The following is a 21,553-nucleotide window of genomic DNA, read 5'->3' as shown; positions in this document are numbered from 1 at the left end:
GAAAACATATGACTGAGTCCATCAGCAACAACATTTTCGGTACCTCTGATATGCCTGACATCGAATTGGAAGGCAGAAATACGGATGGCCCAACGGGCTATACGACCAGTATGACGCGGCCTACCTAAGACCCAGCTTAAGGCTTGATTATCTGTCTCCAGGTCGAATTTGACATGTTCCAGATAGAGACGGAACTTCTCTAAGGCGAATAAGACTGCCAAACCTTCGAGCTCATATATGGAGTATTTTGCTTCTTGAGCCGATAGAGTCCTAGATGCATAGGCGATGGGTCGCCTCCCTAGTTCAGTCTCTTGAAGAAGGACTGCAGCTACTGCTGACGACGACGCGTCCGTTTGGACGATGAATTTCTTCGAGAAATCAGGCATAGCAAGTACAGGGGCATTACAGAGAGCTAATTTAAGATCTTCAAAAGCGGCTTGTTGAGAAGGTCCCCACTCGAATTTGATGCCTTTCCTACGAAGAAGGTTCAAGGGCGCCGCTCTATTAGCAAAGTTAGGAATGAACTTCCTGAAGAAATTCACCATACCAATAAACCTGGCGATACCTTTAATGTCCTTGGGAGGTTTAAAATCACGGATGGCCTGTGTTCTGGAATGATCGACGGCAACACCATCAGGTGACACAATATGCCCTAGGAATGACATAGAGGGCTTAGCAAAGGCAACCTTGGACAACTTGACAGTTAACCCAGCCTTACGAAGGCGATCGAGAACTTCTTGCAGATGATCTAGATGTTCTTCAACAGTTTCTGAAAATACGACGACATCATCCAAGTAGTGGTACAAGTATTCAAATTTGATGTCGGAGAAGACCCTATCTAGCAGCCTAGTGAGTACAGCTGCTCCCGTGGGGAGCCCGAAAGGCACGCGGTTGTATTCATATAATTTCCAGTCCGTGGCAAACGCTGTAAGTGTTTAGACTCTTCGGCAAGGGGAATTTGATTATAGGCCTGATTCAAGTCCAAGATAGTAAAGAACTTGGCCTTACGAAACCATGAAAAACAAGAATGAAGGTCGGGAAGGGGCACAGATTGTAATACCACCTTCCGATTGAGAGCCCTGTAATCAATGACAGGCCTGAAGCCCCCTTGGGGTTTCGGGACTAGAAAAATAGGCGAAGAATACGCTGACTTAGAGGGCCTAATAATACCATCCTTCAACATCTGATCGATAATTTCTTTCAGAGCCTTCATTTTAGGTGGAGATAGCCTATAAGGTGGAAAACGGACAGGAATCGAATCCGTGACCTCAATTTTGTATTCAATAAGGTCAGTAACACCAAGAGTATCAGAGAACACCTCGGGAAACGACTGACACAATTTGCGAATACTATCAGCCTGCTCCTCAGGTAGATGTCTAAGGTCTAACAACATCTCATCCTGGGTAGGCGAAATAGATGAACATGATACAGAATTACACTTTAACAAGGGAATGTTACAATTGGACGCAAATTTGAATGTGCACGACTTACTCTGAAGATCGAGCACAAGACCAGTGTGAGAAATGAAGTCCGCTCCCAGTATGATGGGGCAAGACAAGTGCTTAGCCACAAACAGTTTGGTTTTCCATGTAAATTTAAAAATACGAATTTTGACCAGTAAGGAACCTAGAATTTCTAATGGAGATGAATTAGCCGAAACATATAGAACAGGAGATGAGACATAGTCAGGTAGTTTACAAACAGATTTCAATTTAGAATACCATTCAGCCGAAATAATCGAACAGGCACTGCCTGAATCTAATAGAGCGGTTATAGGCTCATTATTTAACTCAATCTTAAGAAAAGGAATAGGTGCGGGGGAATCCGCCGCAATCCTAAGACACTCTTTGGGGCATTCAAAAGATGCATTTGAAAATTGCTCGTTCCCTGAATTTACAACCTGTTTACTAGGGGCTGAGTCTCGGGAAGATGGATTAGTCGACTCAGCCGAAGCCACTAGTCACTTTTTATTATTAGCATAGGTGGGATTTGCACCAGAAGTTGAGCAGGAGGGGGTGCTATTCGAATTTGGGCAATTCTTGGCGATATGTGAGAAAGCCCCACATTTAAAACAGCCTTGTGATGAACCAGCCCCATTACTTGTCCCACTCGACTTGATCAGTGGACACTTATTGCGCAGGTGGTCAGGCGACCCACAAGCATAACATTTACGAGGGGTGACTGATCGGCGAGGTGGAGGCCGAGTATTACTAAAGGAAGGCGGGGGTTCTTTCGCTACACGCAAAGAATCGGCGTATCTAACTCCTTCCGCTGAGACGGCCAATGCTTCAAGTTCCGAGAAAGTTTGCGGGCACGCCGCGAAACACAAATATGACCTGTAGGGTGGTGAGATACCTTCCACAATAGCTTGTACAATCTGATCCTCAGGGAAGTGAAGAGCAAACACCCTAGTATAAAACTTAATATCTTGGATGAAGTCTGCCAAGTTTTCATCCAAGCGCTGTACCCGATAATAGTACTTCTGAATAAGGGAGGACCTGGCCCTAGCCGGGATGAAGTTAGCTAGCAAGTGGGCATGGAAATCCTCAATAGATGATTGCTCGGCAATGGCTCTTATGATTTTATCAGAGAGAATACCAATAGCATACGGATAGATAATTTGCAAAATTTGACATGGAGAAAGAGAAAAAAGAAGGGCGTGATCCTGAAATTCAACTAGAAATCTTAAAAATGAAATTACGTCACTGGTGGTATTAACGGAAAACTTAGAGATACCTCTGAGCAACATTGCCAATGGATGAGGCAAGCTACTAAACCCGGGTGACATAGTAGGTAAAGGTTTCAATGGCAAGGTAGTTAATTCAGAACGTACATTATTTAATGAGTTACGGCGTTCAGACTCGTCCAATGGGGCAGAGGTTGTTTGAGTAGCAATGGTTTTCCTATTGACTTCTCCCTTATGAGGCTCTTCCTCGCTACCTACATTCACCGTGACGGGTTGATCAGTTTTGGGAGGAACCTCCCCAGTTAACAATTGAGTGACCTTGCCAGATAATTCAGAAATATTTTCAAGCAGCGTACTAGCTTCCTTCCTCTGAACGTCATTCAACTTCAGAGACAACAGATCGTTAACTCTATTTGAAAAGTGATATAGTCTGGCTTGCACACGCTTAATTTGATTAGGAGAAGGATCATTTTCATCAAAAAAACTAACTACAGATGCTAGCCCAGTAATATTCTCGACGATCGTGGAAAGAGAGTCGTCAACTTCTTTCTCTCCCAAGGTGGGGATTGAAATGGGCAATTCAAGGGACTCTCTAAGCTTGTTTGTGTCTACTGCATCCGTGCCTCCAGATTGCACATTTCTAATAGTTAATTCGTAGATTAACTCCTCTTTGCGCAAATAGTTAAGATGGAGAACATCGCGAGGGCCGGGCATGATGACAGAACAATTTTGAAAAAATCAAAAAATTCCAGCAACTGGGAAAATAGTTAAAGTTGTAATTAAAGCAATGTTTAGCCGTCAAAAGGGGCTAAATTGAGACCCATTCAACCACGCTCTGCTACCACTTGTTACGGAGATTTCCGTGGTAGGTAGAGGTGAAAGAAGGTGCGGGTGTGAATAGGTCTCCAACTACTGAATTAAAGTTAAATGTAAAATTTAACAAGGTTATATTTTCTTCCCAAAATTCAGAAATAACAAGAATGGCAGGTACGGAGTAGCAAGACAACAAAGTACAATTACAGTATTTACAGGATTTGGGCTTCGAGCCCTGAAAACACAATTCTTGAGCAACTAGCCCAACTTTACGATATACAAATTTCAACAACGGGGCAGAAGACCCCAATCAAACACTGGAGCACTTGCTCCAAATTACACCGTAAAACCTCCTCGAGGCATACAAGACTCAGTTTCCGGAAAAGAGCCACACGCTCTCAAATTTAAGCCTCTCCCAGGCCACACCAAACTCCACCTTCAAGCTGTCCTCAACGGACATAAACACAGAGGTAAAATACCCAATCTACTGAGGCCTATTAAGTGAGAAAAGGTTAATTATTGGCCTCTAAAATACCAACTTGAAAGGAGGCTCTCCGCACTCCTAATACACTTTATTTAAAACCTACTTGGCACTAGGCCGTTAATGCAAGGGCTAATCCCATACTACAGAGGTGACTTCAGAAAAGAACAATTTACATTATATTAACGAAGAATAGGTTGAGAAAAATAAGTTCACCTCAAAACAATATGATTGGGAGCTCGAGAGGGTTAAGCACTCTCTATCCCGATATGCAGTTTAAAAGATGAAATAGATACAAGTTTCTTTACATTTTAAGGAAGGTTACATAATGGAAAAAGCTTCGGACCCGCCCCGAGAGTTAAACTGCTGAGCTAGCAAAGAAAGAAGTTATTAATTGGCCATTACCTTGTTGTTGACCGCTGCCGAAGAAAGAGGCGCTTCCCGCCCCCTGCTATGTACTTTACACACTGAAAGATGGAACAGAAGTGGCGCAGAGACCCTAAAATCAGCAGTTTATATACTCTCGCGGAAGGTTCTAGGCGTTAGGGGAATGAGAACACCCGCCCACAATCACTTTATTGGAGAATAAAGAGAAACCCCTACACAAGATGAAGAAGAAACACATAATTGGTGGAAAATTAATTTCAGAAATTAGGGATTGGCTAGATTTAAAACAAGGGGAAAGAAAGGGGTAATATTGCCAACTTAACCAATGACTGAAATAAATTTAACAAAGAACAAACTTTTGAAATAAAATTTTCTCCAAAGAACAGTTCTTCTTCTTCGCACTAGGGTGCACTATTGTAGTTCTTCAGTAGTGTCCTCTAGAAGAGAAAGTTCACACTTCTTACTTCAAGCAAAACAAAAACACATCAAAAATGACACAGTTCTAAAACTCCAAAATTTACAGGTAGTGACATCTTCTGAGAAAGTAGAAAATTAATACCGTCAATAAAGTTCAGACTTCCTCCAGCAGAGGAGTTTCAACTGGCGCACCTTTTAAATTAGCGGCGTGGAGGTGTACCGCCCGGTACAGACTATATTATAATTTAGAAGATATTAAATGATATGTAGCCAATGAATGCTACACAGGATTGAAACTAATCTTATTCTGTATGCGTCTAATTTATGAAGACAGATCAAAACAATCGTTCTTTATATCGGGAAGCTAGTTTATAAATAAGTGAGAGACATTTTTGTTAAGAAGAATTAATGTTGTTTACCAAGTCCATTCCACGCAGACTTGTGATCCCCGTAATTTTAAAATGAAACCTTAAGGCTACCCTTTTCAATGAATATCTATGAGAAAAAAGATATTATTGAACAAATAATTGAAAAGATAACATTTCAATTTCGTCAATAATTTAAATCTTCAAGCAAATCATATAATTAATTTATCCATCATATTTCTCTTGAATAAATGATAGTAAGGTATAACTTATTATTATTTATAGATTTTGGTATAGTATGTAAGTTATGATTACGGCAGTGCTAATATATGAACCGATACAGCAATTGATGAGCGATAGAAACTTCTGTCAGATTTATCTTGGGTGAATGGAAGCGTTGCGTTGAATAATCCTCTCTGAATTCATGTAAAAAAAAAAAAAATTATTATTTGTTACAAACCCTGAGATGCCTACTGACCATGACCGAGGATTTTTCTTGCACGCCAAGAGACTTGGACTCGGGAAATGGCTCATTTGAAAATAATACCCACTTGCATTCATTATCCTCTTCTTACCGGGAAGTTTAAATAATAGATGGATTTATTCGCAGTGGTTTTTTTAAATGCTATTTGTTCGTGGCGTCGACCTTTAAAGATCTTTTGCCACTACTTGCACCATATGTTATGAACCTGCGTGTAATTGTAATTGTGGGAGTGTAAAGGGTTGAAGGTGAGGAAAGGAACATTAAGGACGACACAAACACTCAGTCCCCAGGCCAGGGATATTAATCGTTTACAATTTAAAAACCCTGACCCGGCTGGGAATCGAACCCAGGGCCGTCAGGTGACAGGCGGACATATTGCCCCCTACACCACGGGGCCGGACAATATTTGCAGTGTTAAAAAGGTAGTCAAAAAAGTACCTAGCTTGTAAGTAGTTAGGCTATTAGGTTATTCTATTTACCATATTAGTTTAATGAATCAGTATTTTTATAACTACTTGACATTTGACAATTAATTACACTCAGCTCTGTAGCCTACCCACCTGGCTGGTTGGCTCAGACGGTTGAGGCGCTGGTCTTCTGACCCCAATTTGACAGGTTCGATCCTGACTCAGTCCAGTCATATTTAAAGGTGCTCAAATACGTCAGCATCATGTCAGTAGATTTACTGGCACATAAAAGAACTCCTGCAGGGCGAAATTCTGGCACCTTGGCATCTCCAAAAACCGTAAAAGTTGTTTGTGGAACCTAAAGCTGATAACATTATTATCTAGCCTACCCTATGACTGAGTCATGCTCATGACCATTCAAAATTGTCTGTTTTGTATTGGGAAGAACCGCTCGGTATTCTCTCAGTTCATACGTCGCATCATTGCACAATACTTCAATAACTGAATCATGAGGTCACTTGTGTACGTAGACAGTAAGTGAGCAGACTGATGCAATAGCTTATTCCACAACCGCTTCCTTCCCATTTCTAGCCCTTTCCTATCGCATCGTTGCCATAAAACCTATCTGTGATGGTGCGTTATAAAGCAACTTATTTGATTTACACTTAATATATAGGCTACTTATTGTAGACACAGGTATTTTTACATCTAATTCTGTATATATAATAGAGCTGTGACTTTCAGAGAACTGTGGAAAACCATAAGGTAGTTAATAAAAGTTGAGTTACTATGAGTAACTATGAACGCTGGAAAATGGTAAATAAAAATGTAAACAGACTCTGGGATGGGTTTAAAGCAATTGTTGAGGAATGTGAAAATAGGTTTGTACCTTTAAAGGTGGTAAGGAATGGTAAAGATCCACTATATTATAACAGAGAAGTAAAGAGACTAAGATGGAGGTGCAGACTGGAAAGAAATAGAGTTAGAAATGGCTGTGGAAGTAAGGAGAAATTGAAGGAACTTACTAGGAAATTGAATCTAGTAAAGAAGGCAGCTAAGGATAACATGATGGTAAGCATAATTGGCAGTCACACACATTTTACTGAAAAATGGAAGGGTATGTATAGGTACTTTAAGGCAGGAACAGGTTCAAAAAAGAACATTCCAGGAATAATTAATGAACAAGGGTAGTGTGTATGTGAGGATCTTCAAAAGGCAGAAGTATTCATTCAGCAGTATGTAAAGATTGTTGGTTACAAGGATAATGTCGAGATAGAGGAGGTGACTAATACTAAAGAAGAATTAAAATTTACATATGATAACAATGACATTTACAGTAAAATACAAAAGTTGAAAACTGGAGAAAAGCGGCTGGAATTGATAAGATTTCTCGGATATACTAAAGACAATGGGTTGGGATATAGTACCATATCTGAAGTACTTATTTGATTATTGTTTGGTTGAAGGAGCTAAACCAAATGAAAGTAGCCCCTGAGTATAAAGGAAAGGGTGATAGACATAAAGCTGAAAATTACACACCAGTCAGTTTGACATGCATTGCATGTAAGCTTTGGGAAGGCATTCTTTCTGATTTTATTAAACATGTTTGCAAAATTAATAACTGGCTTGTTAGAAGGCAGTTTGGGTTTAGGAAAGGTTATTCCACTGAAGCTCAGCATGTAGGATTTCAGCAAGATATAGCAGATATCCTGGATTCAGGAGGCCAAATGGACTGTACTGCAATTGACCTACCTAAGGCATTTGATAGGATAGATCATGGAAGACTACTGGGAAAAATGAGTGCAATTGGACTAGACCAAACAATTCCAACTGAGGTGGTCCCATGGCCCCGGCAGGCCCTGGCAGGCCCCGACAGCAGCTCCGGCGCTGTGCTGTAGCCCCGGTGAGGTGGTGGGGGAAAGAGGGGAAGTGGCAGAGGCAGAAACACAGGTCGTCAAGTCAGCGTGTAGCTTACGAAAACAATATTATTTATGAAAATTCTGTAAACACATAAACGAACAATTTATTCTGTACATAAATTGCATTTGCTTTAATGTACATTTAGCGTTTAAGCCGATTGTTGACATCGTTTTATGGCAATTAATTTACCAATACTGGCTACAATCGATTTGGCAGTAGAAATTCTAAGCAGAGCCTCTAAGATAACATCAGTCAGAGAAGTCCTAGTTCTACATTTGTTTAAATTTAGAATTGAAAACATCTGTTCGCATGCATAAGTAGTACTGAACACTGACGTAAATTTTAAGGCAAGTGCATGAAGTCTGGGAAATTCTCATGGATGAACACTTTTGTAAAGGAAATTAAATGACTGTTGTAATGGTAGTACCTGTCCTTGAGGATTGCATCACACTGTAGTTTTATCAGCCCTGTTTGGACATATGATAGTGATTTTTCAGGACGCGCTGAAAATGGGCTCATAAATATTTCAAGTTGAGGTGCCATATCATTCATTTCTTTGAACTGGGCATTGAATTCATGGTGAAAAGTCTGTAATGACGTCTGATAATCTCTAAGATTTTTGTAAGTAGACAAATGTAATGATTTTAAAGAAGTAAAATATTCAAAATTTCCGGCTTCAAGTGGACTTTTCAATACCAAACTATGCATTTTAAAAGCCATAATTTTATCACACATAGTGCTAATCAATGCGTTTCTCCTTTGCAATGAAATATTTAAATCATTTAAACAGGACGTTATGTCCGCCACGAAATCGAGATTAGCTACCCATTATTTATTCCGCAAAGTTGGTTGTGGAGAACCTTTCATCTCCATGAACAGAGCAATTTCTTCAATTATTGCAAAGAAGGCTGCTAGCACTTTCGCGCAACTTTACTAGTACACAATACAATAAAAGGGAATGTCGCTACATTCTGCCCCAAGATCTTTAAAAATCCTTTGAACTGCCGATGGTTCAAACCCTGTTTTCTGCAGAAATTTACACATTTTGACACAGTATACATAAAAGATTTAAAGTTGCGAAAGTTCCTCGCACATAATTGTTCGTGATGTAAAATACAATGCACTGCGTGATGTAGGTGGGGAAGGAGGGGAACGGTGCTGCTGAGTGCAGCGCTGGTGCCTGGACTAGACAAAAGAGTAACTGAATGGATGGCCATATTTCTATAAAATAGAACTCAGAGAATTGGAGTAGGCGAATCTTTATCTGAACCTGTAATAATTAAGAGGGGAATTCCTCAAGGCAGTATTTTTGGACCTTTATGTTTTCTTATACACACTTAAGAAAATGGAAATTGCAACACCATGAAGGCATTGGTCGTTTGTGTTGATTTTCAAGATATGGAACAATGCCATGTAGGTATGTAAACGATCAAAGTTTCAGACCCATTGGATTGTTGCTACAGATCTCCCCACGTGATTGGTCGTAGAGGAATCAACTCCAGTATACGGACTCTGGTGTAGCGTAGTTGACTTGCAGTCTGTGCAGTGAAGTGTTCCCCGACAAACATGCCTCAACGACAGAGAAGAGCATGAAATCAACAATTGTCGCCGTTTGAGAGGGCTCGGATAATTGGGCTGTGTGAGGCTGGATTATCGCTAAGGACTGTCGCTGCACGTCTTGGCCGACAGGCATTTACAGTACAACGTGTATGGCAGCAGTGGTCAAATGAAGGTACCCACACTCGTAGACCTGGCACAGGCCCAGCGCGACGGACAACTGTGAGAGAGGATCGCCGCATCATTCGGATGGCCCGGATGGAACCCCATGCAACAGCAGCGAAAATTCAAGCAGCTCTGGCACCCCATGTTACACAACAAACAGTTGGTAATCGCCTGAATGCAGCTGGCTTACGAGCCCGTGTCCCTGCAGAAGGTGTTCCATTGACCCCACAACAGCGACGTGTAAGGCTGGCCTGGTGTCGAGAAAGATCGAGGTGGGTTGACGAATGGCATAGGGTCGTCTTTCGTGATGAATCGTGCCTCTATTTTGCCCGCAGTGATCGCCAGAATCGCATGCGCCGACGTACCGGGGAGAGGGGCTGCCCAGATCTTATTGTCAAGAGGCACATGGGGCCAGCACCAAGCTTTATGGTCTGGGGAGCTATTGGCTTTAATGTGAAATCACAATTAGTGCTTGTTGACGGCACTTTGACTGCTCGACAATACGTTGATAGGGTACTCAATCCAGTGGTTGTCCCTAAGATGGCGAACATTGCTAATGGGATGTTTCAGCAGGACAATGCCCGGGTTCACACTGCACGCATCTCCAGAGAAGCTCTCAACATCACAACCTTAGAAAGGCCGCCAGATCCCCGGACCTCAGTCCTATTGAGCATGTGTGGGACATGATGGGTCGACAACTGGCCAACCGTCCTCAGCCACCCACAACTCTGGAACAACTGACCCTTGCAGTGCGGCAAGCATGGGCCACAATTCCTCAGGAAGCGATCCAGGGCCTTATTATTTAATTAATTAATTAATGTTATTTGTTTTACATCCCACTAACTACTCTTTTACAGTTTCCGGAGATGCCGAGGTGCCGGAATTTAGTCCCGCGGGAGTTCTTTTACGTGCCAATAAATCTACCGACACGAGGCTGACGTATTTGAGCACCCTCAAATACCACCAGATTGATCCAGGATCGAACCTGCCACGTTGGGGTCAGAAGGCCAGCGCCTCAACTGTCTGAGCCACTCAGCCTGACTCCGGGGCCTTATTGACTCCATGCCTCGACAAATTAATTCATCAATGTATTACAGCTCGTGGTGGGCACATCCTGTATTGATTGTGGTCCAAACTTGCAGTCAGAGAGATCTGAAAGTGTAATCGTTGAATCACAACCGAACACTCGTCCTGCATGTTCAATTGCAGCAATGTAGCACCACTCCTTCTGGGTGTTGCAATTTCCATTTTCTTCAGTGTACCGGTATATCAATGATATGTGTAAAGAAGTGGAATCAGAGATAAAGGTGTTTGCAGATGAAGTTATTCTGTACAGAGTAATAAATAAGTTACAAGATTGTGAGCGGCTGCAGGGTGACCTCGACAGTGTTGTGAGATGGACGGTGAGCAATGGTATGATGATAAACGGGGTTAAAAGTCAGGTTGTGAGTTTCACAAATAGGAAAAGTCCACTCAGTTTTAATTACTGCATTGATGGGGTGAAAGTTCCTTCTGGGAATCATTGTAAGTATCTAGGTGTTAATATAAGAAAAGACCTTCATTGGGGTAATCACATAAATATGATTGTAAATAAAGGGTACAGATCTCTGCACACGGTTATGAGGGTATTTAGGGGATGTAGTAAGGATGTAAAGGAGAAGGCATATAAGTCTCTGGTAAGACCCCAACTAGAGTATGGTTCCAGTGTATGGCACCCTCACCAGGATTACTTGGTTCAAGAACTGGAAAAAATCCAAAGAAAAGCAGCTTGATTTGTTCCAGGTGATTTCCGACAAAAGAGTAGCGTTACAAAAATGTTGCAAAATTTGGGCTGGAAAGATTTGGGAGAAAGGAGACGAGCTGCTCAATTAAGTGGTATGTTCTGAGCTGTCAGTAGAGAGATGGCGTGGGAGGACGTCAGTAGACGAATAAGTTTGAGTGGTGTTATTAAAAGTAGGAAAGATCACAATACAAAGATAAAGCTGGAATTCAAGAGGACAAATTGGGGCAAATATTCATTTATAGGAAGGGGAGTTATGGATTGGAATAACTTACCAAGGGAGACGTTCAATAAATTTCCAATTTATTTGCGATCCTCTGAGAACCATGTGACCTTGCCGCGGTGGGGAGGCTTGCATGTCCCAATGATGCAGATAGCCGAGCCGCAGGTGCAACCATATCGGATGGGTATCTGTTGAGAGACCAGACTAACGAATGGTTCATCAAAAGGGGGGTAGCAGCCTTTCGGTAGTTGCAAGGACGGCAGTCTAGATGATTGACTGATACGGCCTTGTAATAATACTCAACATGGCTTAGCTGTGTTGATACTGCTACACGGCTGAGAGCAACGGGAAACTACAGCCGTAACTACCTCCCGAGGACATGCAGCTCTCTCTGTATCAATGATGTACTGATGATGGCTTCCTCCCGGGTAAAATATTCTGGAGGTAAACTAGTTCCCCATTCGGATCTCCGGGTGGGGACTACACGAGAGGGGGTGATCATCAGGAAGAAGGATACTGACATTCTGCGAGTCGAAGCGTGGAATGTTAGAAGTTTGAATCGTTGTGGTAGGTTAGAGAATCTGAAAAGGGAGATGGATAGACTAAAGCTAGATGTAGTTGGTATAAGTGAAGTACGTTGGCAGGAAGAACAAGATTTTTGGTCAGGCGACTACCGAATTATCAACACGAAATCAAACAGGGGAAATGCAGGAGTTGGTTTAATAATGAATAAGAAAATAGGGCAGCGGATAAGCTACTACGACCAGCATAGTGAAAGAATTATTGTTGTCAAGATAGACACCAAACCAATGCCCACCACAATAGTGCAGGTCTATATGCCTACTAGTTCAGCGGATGATGAAGATATCGAAAGAATATATGAGGAGATAGAAGATTTAATTCAATATGTAAAAGGTGACGAGAATCTAATTGTGATGGGAGACTGGAATGCAGTGGTAGGCCAAGGAAGAGAAGGTAGTACAGTAGGAGAATTCGGATTGGGACAAAGGAACGAAAGAGGAAGTCGGCTGGTTGAATTCTGCACTGATCATAATTTAGTCCTTGCCAATACTTGGTTCAAACACCACAAACGATGGCTGTATACGTGGACGAGACCTGGAGACACTGGAAAATATCAAATAGACTTCATTATGATTAGGCAGAGATTCAGAAACCAGGTGTTGGATTGCAAAACTTTCCCAGAAGCAGACGTGGACTCTGACAACAACTTGTTGGTCATGAAATGCCATCTGAAGTTGAAGAAATTGAAGAAAGGAAAGAATGCAAAAAGATGGGATCTAGACAAGTTGAAAGAAAAGAGTGTGAGAGATTGTTTCAAGGAGCATGTTGCACAAGGACTAAATGAAAAGGCTGAAGGAAACACAATAGAGGAAGAGAGGAGAGTCATGAAAAATGAAGTCAGTAGGGCGGCTGAAGAAATGTTAGGAAGGAAGAAAAGATCAACTAAGAATCAGTGGATAACTCAGGAGATACTAGACCTGATTGATGAACGATGAAAATACAAGAATGCTAGAAATGAAGAGGGCAGAAAAGAATACAGGCGATTAAAGAATCAAGTGGATAGAAAGTGCAAGGTAGCTTAGGAAGAATGGCTGAAGGAGAAGTGCAAGGATGTCGAAGACTGTATGGTCTTGGGAAAGGTAGATGCTGCATACAGGAAAATCAAGGAAACCTTTGGAGAAAGGAAATCTAAGTGCATGAATATTAAGAGCTCAGATGGAAAGCCACTTCTAGGGAAAGAAGACAAAGCAGAAAGATGGCAGGAGCATATCCAACAGTTGTATCAAGGTAAAAATGTAGATGATTTGATTCTGGAACAAGAAGAGGCTGTTGATGCTAATGAAATGGGAGACCCAGTTTTGAGGTCAGAGTTTGACAGAGCTGTGAGTGACCTAAATAGGAACAAGGCACCTGGAATTGATGATATTCCCTCTGAACTACTGACTGCCTTAGGAAAAACCAGCATGGTAAGGTTATTTCATTTAGTGTGCAGGATGTATGAGACAGGAGAAGTCCCATCCAATTTTCGGCAGAATGTTGTTATACCTATTCCCAAGAAAGCTGGTGCTGACAGGTGTGAAAACTACCGCACTATTAGTTTAGTATCTCATGCCTGCAAAATTTTAATACGTATTATTTACAGAAGAATGGAAAAACAAGTTGAAGCTGAGTTGGGAGAATATCAATTTGGCTTCAGGAGAAATGTAGGAACACGTGAAGCAATCCTGACTTTACGTCTGATCTTAGAGGATCGAATCAAGAAGGACAAGCCCACGTACATGGCATTCGTAGATCTAGAAAAGGCATTCGATAATGTTGATTGGAACAAGCTATTTATGATTCTGAGGATGATAGGGATCAGATACCGAGAACGAAGAATTATATACAACCTGTATAAAAATCAGTCTGCAGTGATAAGTATCGAGGGCTTTGAAAAAGAAGCAGCAATCCAGAAAGGAGTGAGGCAAGGCTGCAGTTTGTCCCCTCTCCTTTTCAATGTTTACATAGAACAGGTAGTAAAGGAAATCAAAGAGGAATTTGGAAAGGGAATCACAATCCAAGGAGAGGAAATCAAAACTTTGAGATTTGCCAATGATATTGTTATTTTATCTGAGACTGCAGAAGATCTCGAGAAGCTGCTGAATGGTATGGACAAAGTTTTGGGTAAGGAGTACAAGATGAAAATAAATAAGTCCAAAACAAAAGTAAAGGAGTGCAGTCGAACGAAGGCAGGTGATGTCGGAAATATTAGATTAGGAAACGAAGTCTTAAAGGAAGTAGATGAATATTGTTACTTGGGTAGTAAAGTAACTAATGATGGCAGAAGTAAGGAGGACATAAAATGCAGACTAGCACAAGCAAGGAAGAGCTTTCTTAAGAAGAGAAATTTGCTCACTTCAAACATTGATATAGGAATTAGAAAGATGTTTTTGAAGACTTTCGTGTGGAGCGTGGCATTGTATGGAAGTGAAACATGGACGATAACTAGCTCAGAAAGAAAGAGAATAGAAGCTTTTGAAATATGGTGTTACAGAAGAATGTTGAAGGTGACATGGATAGATCGAATCACAAATGAAGAGATACTGAATCGAATTGGTGAGAGGAGATCGATTTGGCTAAATTTATAATACCAATATAAATGGTCCGTTATTGGACATTATAAATTTTCCAGCTAACTCATTCTTGGTTGCCAGCGTTTCGCCCTCGTGTGCTAGGGTGGGCTCATCAGTTGGTACCTAGCACACCCACCAATACGCTGGCTAGTGCATACCGTGGAGGCCACTGCGTAGGCTAACTGGAGCCACCGGCAGTGCCAATGCACTAAGAGACTTTGTCTCATTATCAAAAATTGATGCCTGCTTGGCCATCAGATGATATAGATGTTGATTCCCATAGGGAATCTGAAATATTTGTCCTGAATGAGTAAATTTATAATACCAATATAAATGGTCCGTTATTGGACATTATAAATTTTCTAGCTAACTCATTCTTGGTTGCCAGCGTTTCGCCCTCGTGTGCTAGGGTGGGCTCATCAACATCTATATCATCTGATGGCCAAGCAGGCATCAATTTTTGATAATGAGACAAAGTCTCTTAGTGCATTGGCACTGCCGGTGGCTCCAGTTAGCCTACGCAGTGGCCTCCACAGTATGCACTAGCCAGCGTATTGGTTGGTGTGCTAGGTACCAACTAACAACCAAGAATGAGTTAGCTGGAAAATTTATAATGTCCAATAATGGACCATTTATATTGGTATTATAAATTTACTCATTCAGGACAAATATTTCAGATTCCCTATGGGAATCAACATCTATATCATCTGATGGCCAAGCAGGCATCAATTTTTGATAATGAGACAAAGTCTCTTAGTGCATTGGCACTGCCGGTGGCTCCAGTTAGCCTACGCAGTGGCCTCCACGGTATGCACTAGCCAGCGTATTGGTTGGTGTGCTAGGTACCAACTAACAACCAAGAATGAGTTAGCTGGAAAATTTATAATGTCCAATAACGGACCATTTATATTGGTATTATAAATTTACTCATTCAGGACAAATATTTCAGATTCCCTATGGGAATCAACATCTATATCATTGGCTAAATTTGACGAGAAGAAGAGATAGAATGATAGGAAACATCTTAAGACACCCAGGACTTGTTCAGTTGGTTTTTGAAGAAAGTGTAGGTGGTAAGAACGGTAGGGGTAGACCAACGTATGAATATGACAAACAGATTAGAGCAGATGTAGGATGCAATAGTTACGTAGAAATGAAAAGGTTAGCACAGGATAGGGTGGCATGGAGGGCTGCATCAAACCAGTCTATGGACTGATGACTCAAACACAACACAAGAAAAGCCTAGGAAAACAACAGATAGGGAATCTCCCACCTGGACGACAGTTGTCAGTGTGGGCAAAAGGCTTTGTAACATCAAAACTTGATGCTGAATCTGAAAGCTAGATGACGCATAGGAAAGCAGTTTATAAAATGAAGACCAGATGGCAGCATCAAGCCTTGCATGTTGTTGCTGCTGTCTTATCAGTAGACACTACACAGATGTAATAGGAACGTGCCATGAATCGGATCACTGTATCGATTCAGTAACATGAACGGAATCAAAAATCCCCTCATTACGAGTGTATTTTGGGAGTTGTAGTAAGAATGTAAAGGAAAGGTAAGTCTGCAGTTCGACTCTATGTAACCCACGTCAGGACTACTAGATACGAGAATTGAAAAAGATCCAAAGGAAAGCAGCACGATCTGTTCTGGAGTAGTGTTACAAAAATGTTGCAAACTTTGGGAGAAAGGAGACGTTCCAGGCGTTCATCTGTACTGTAGATGAATAAGCTTGAAAGGAGCTTTTAAAAGTAGGAAAGTACATAATATGAAGATAGAATTAGAATTCTAGAGGACAGACAGAAACCAGAATTCATTCATACAAAGAGGAGTTAATATAAGATTTGCTAAATAATAGACAGGGAATCTGCCACCTTGTTTGATGTACAGTAAAACATCATTGCAGGGGATAAACAGGGATAGAGCCAGCATGTGCCATTTGAACGACTCTACGCGCTTATCGATGCGGATGCCAGTCCACTTCCTGAAATATTTTTATTTTATTTTTACTACTACTTGGTTTACGTCGCACCGACAAAGATAGGTCTTACAGCGATGATGGGATAGGAAATGTCTAGGAGTGGGCAGGAAGTGGCCGTGGCCTTGATTAACGTACAGCCCCAGCATTTTCCCGGTGTGAAAATGGGAAACCCTCTTCAGAGCTGCCAGGAGTGAGGTTCAAACTCACTATCTCCCGGATGCAAGCTACTTTTTTTGTTTGTTTTTCAAGACACTTTCTGCATCTGTAAGTAGGCTATCACAAGACATACATGCACCATGCTAGTCAACTTTGGGACCTGTGGAATATGTCTCTTTCAAAGAAACATTTATTATGTGGTGTAATTTACTATTGTAGAATATTTATTTGTGTTCGTTTTATCTACTAAATTTGAAAATGTAACTAATAAATCGTAAATTATTATTATTGTTGAATGATATTTTGTAATGTTCCGGAGCTTTTCGTGATGCAGACTTTCGGAACAGGGTGCGTCTGCCTCTGTCGATTCTAGAAGCATGTTTTTACTAATTTTGGAAGATGGAAAGTTCGCGATTAGGGCCAGGTGATGTTTTGGAATATTGTGAAAACATCGCGACTTGGTAAGGAGTTTTGATTGGTGGATCTGGGTGGCAAGAGGGAAGCTTCTGTGGTCTGATTGGTTACTCGGTAATCGCACCGGGGCCAGCTTTGCCTTCTTAAGTGAGTGAGGTAGTCATTTTCCTTTCTCATCAGTGCAGCAATCAGACGCACGTCGGGGATCCTCCCTGCCAGGATGGGCTGCCTTGGAGTTAGCACTGTTGGTTTCATTTCTACCTTAATTCATATTCAATGTCTGCTTGTACTTTCACATAGGAGTTTACCCCTACTCGCCACTCAATTATTCAGATGCCTTAGCTTTTCAGCTGGGCCTGCCTGTTTGATTTTGAAGGCATTCCCCTTTTCTTTTAGTTTTGTAAACTCTGTAATTAGTAGATTAATTTTATTTCCATCGGGGTTTGCCTCCAGTAACTTACCTCACTTGATGCATGCTAGCTTTTCCTCTGCCCCGCATCAGAAGTGTTTTTTGTGTGGGAGCAGGATGAACTGGCCTCTGCGTTAAGTTTAAGTATTTCTGGTTTACCCTATGTTTCCATTATGTGGCGCGATTGTCTGAAAACACATTAACTTTCTCTTAATTTTGTATTTGTAGCATGTGGTTTCTATTAGCTTTAAATATTGTATTCTGGAAGTTGCGTTATGTTAAGGTATCTTTGGTTAGCCTCTTGACCTAAAAGAAAAGCCCTTGGCAAATGACATCTAATTTGTGGTTTGGAGATATCGTAACTGGATTTTGTTCTGAATTTTCTTTGTAATGTTTATTTTGGAAAATAACAGCACGGATCGAGGGATCACCGTTGATTTTTCTAGAACCCCACAACCTAGTATCCCAATGTCTCTGGTAGGGTTTCCACGTCTGCTCCACATCCTTTTATTATAGTCGTCACGTTGCCCAACCTGATGTTCATTTGCTTAGACTTGATGCAGTTTGTCTGACATTTGGTTTGGTGCTAAGGATATTAAAGTGCCATATAATTTAATTTTTCCTTTTTCTTTGCTGTGTTTTGTGTACCTCTGAAAGCCGGTTACAAACTTCACACAATTATGTTCCTAATCTGTAGGCAGGCTATAATGTGACCCTTCATTGTACCACAAACCAAACCAAACCCCATGGCACTAAAGCCCTTGAAGGGCCTTGGCCTACCAAGCGACCGCTGCTCAGCCCGAAGGCCTGCAGATTACAAGGTGTCGTGTGGTCAGCACGACGATTCCTCTCGGCCGTTATTCTTGGCTTTCTAGACCGGTCATTGTACCACTCAACATAGAATAAATTTCTAACTTCTGAATGGAATGAGAAGTACAAGCACAAACAGGCCCACTGTGTTATCTCACTGCTAATCGGCAAGCAAAATTAACAGCTTGCTCTCCAAAGGTCCACTTTACCACATGAAGTTCTGGAATTCTAGGCCTTTTCTTGTATTTGTTCAACTTTCCCTCACCTGCCTCCTGTGGCAACGGCTCTCCCTGATAAATGTGAGCGTACTAAGTAGTATGGGTGAAAATTCATTACAAGATAAGCTAGGTATTTTTTTTAGATTTAATACAATGAGAATTGAGTGGTTTATGAAGAAGAATAGTCATAAGATCAGCCGATATAGTTGGGATGTACAGTATGGAACACTCATTGATTTTATAATAACAGCCCGAGAATGGGGAAGATACATCATGAATATGAAGATAATCCCCAGTGAAAGTATGGAAGGTGATCACAGATTACTGATTGTGGATTTAAAACAAGTAAAAATCCCTAAAATTGTATTGAAGAGGAAACCAAAAATAAGGATTTGGGAATTGGAATTGGAGGAGGAGGATAAAAGAATGGCAATCCAAGATTGTATAAAAAGGAAGTTGCCTAACACAGAAATACAAAGTGGAGAAGAAGAAGAGTGGGACAATTTAAGACAGCAGCAACTGAGGTATGTGGGAAAACAAAAGCAAAGATTAAGGAAAGGAGACATGGTGGTGGACAAACAAAATAAAAAAATAAATAAAAGAATGGAACAAGGTGAAGAAAGAAATGGGTAAGGAAAAGCAAAAAACATATCAGAGGGATTTGAATAAGATAGAATGGTTCCATGTGGAATACAAAAGATTGAAACTACAAGTAAAGAGGAGTATCAAGGAAGAAAAGGAGAGTTTACCAACAAAATTGAGCAAGATAGTTGAGGAAATCAGAAACTGTTATACAGAGTCATCAAATCGAAAAAAATAAATCAAGAAAAAATCAAGGCATTAGAGAGAGAAGATGGATCCATAGTACATGACAAACAGGTGATGGCAAAGTATTTTGAAAAACTTTATAATGAGGATGACTGCTTGGAGGTAGAAGGAGATAAGAAAATGGAAATGATAGATGGAGAAAAAGAAGAGAACCCGATAACATGGTTGGAACTTGAAAAAGCAGTGAAAGCAATGACCAAAGGTAAAGCAAGTGGAAAAGACGAATTCCATGCTGATATGATTAGGGCAGCAGGAAGCATTGGACTACAGTGGCTACACAGAGCCCTCAATGCCATATGGAAGGATGAAATGATACCAGAAGATTGGCAACAAGGAAGCATTGTACCGCTGTTCAAAAAAGGAAATAGGAAGAAATGTGAAAATCATAGAGGTATAACCCTATTATCACATGGGTTAAAAATAATGGAGAAAGTCACCGACAAAAGACTGAGGGATATAATAGAAACACAGTCAGAGGAAGAACAATATGGCTTTAGATCGAATAGATCAACAATATACTTGATATTTACAGTGCGAACGATAATGGAAAAACATCTGGAAAGGAACAATGAAATCATATTCATATTTATGGACTTGGAAAAAGCATATGATACAGTTAAGAAAAAATTGTACAACTCCCGAAAAGGCTGACCAGCGCACAATCACTGTTTAATGTTCATTTGTCATTGGGGATGTAAGTCAGTTCAATTAGTTTCTAGTATGATGTACCAACAACTAAACTTAGTTCTTAATACTACGTAGCACGAAGTACCAACTTGGCCGGGCGATAAAGGGGAGGGCACTAATTGCGTGCGATGTTTGATTATTCTTTTCGTTGCTATGGTAATCAACAACTAACTATTTCAAATGGATGTCGCTGGTTGTGGACACTGCTGTGTGAAAATAGTAGATTTTGCTCAATTTAGGTCTAAATTCGAAGACTTATTATCATTTTATTTTAATCACGGCCTCATCACGAGGGAGAGAAAATGTGAAAAATGTGAAGAAAGCACCAAACTCAGTGTTCGTCGAGGCAGTGATTTATTTTTTAGGTGCTCTCGTAGATACAACGGTGTCAAATGTGGATGAGGGTTTAGTGCTAAAGAAATACGTTCTTTAAGAAATCGAAACTTTCCTTATTCGATATAGGATATTTTGTTGTACTTCGATGCACTTTACCTAAGCCGAGATACGCTGTTTTAAAGACAGAACTTGGTTTTGGTCACACAACTGTGGTAGATTGGAGTATCTTTTGCCGTGAAGTTTGTGTCATATGGGTAGATCGGAACAGAAAATAGGTGGACCGAATGTTATTGTGGAAATAGATGAGAGCAAGTTTTGCAAGTCTAAATACCACCGCGGCAGATACATTACAGGGTAGTGGCTATTGGGGGGTGTTGAAAGGGACGATCACACCAAGTTTTTTGTTGTTCAAATAGAAAGTAGAAACAAGAATATGTTGCTGGAAGTTATTAAAGAGTGGGTATTGCAGGGGTCAACTGTGATTTCTGACTGCTGGAAAGCTTACGATTATGTGGAGGAGGAGAGGTATATTCATCTTAGAGTCAATCACTCTATACAATTTATTGATCGCAGCAAGAGCGGACCGGTTAACAGGAGTAATAGGAGGGTGCTCCCTGATAACAGGCCTTCTGTACATACACAGAACGTTGAAAATAGATGGCGGCATTTAAAACATGGCAGTTCTTCCATTCCGACATTTGGGAGGAGGAAATATAATTTCTTGTCGGCTATCTTTGTGAATTCCACTTAACTCTCTTAGTGCCAGGCGGTAGTGCAAGCATCCGCCCTTTAAATTGCCAGAGCCGATCTGGTCGGCCGTTAACAATCCAGTCGGAAGTTGCCAGAGCCGATTACATCGGCCGGTTTAAATTCTGTGATATACATAACTTTGAGG

The sequence above is a fragment of the Anabrus simplex genome, chromosome 8 (genome assembly GCF_040414725.1).
Source record: "Anabrus simplex isolate iqAnaSimp1 chromosome 8, ASM4041472v1, whole genome shotgun sequence".
NCBI lineage: Eukaryota > Metazoa > Arthropoda > Insecta > Orthoptera > Tettigoniidae > Anabrus > Anabrus simplex.
The sequence above is the reverse complement of the archived record's forward strand: the minus strand, read 5'-3'. Positions refer to the sequence as shown.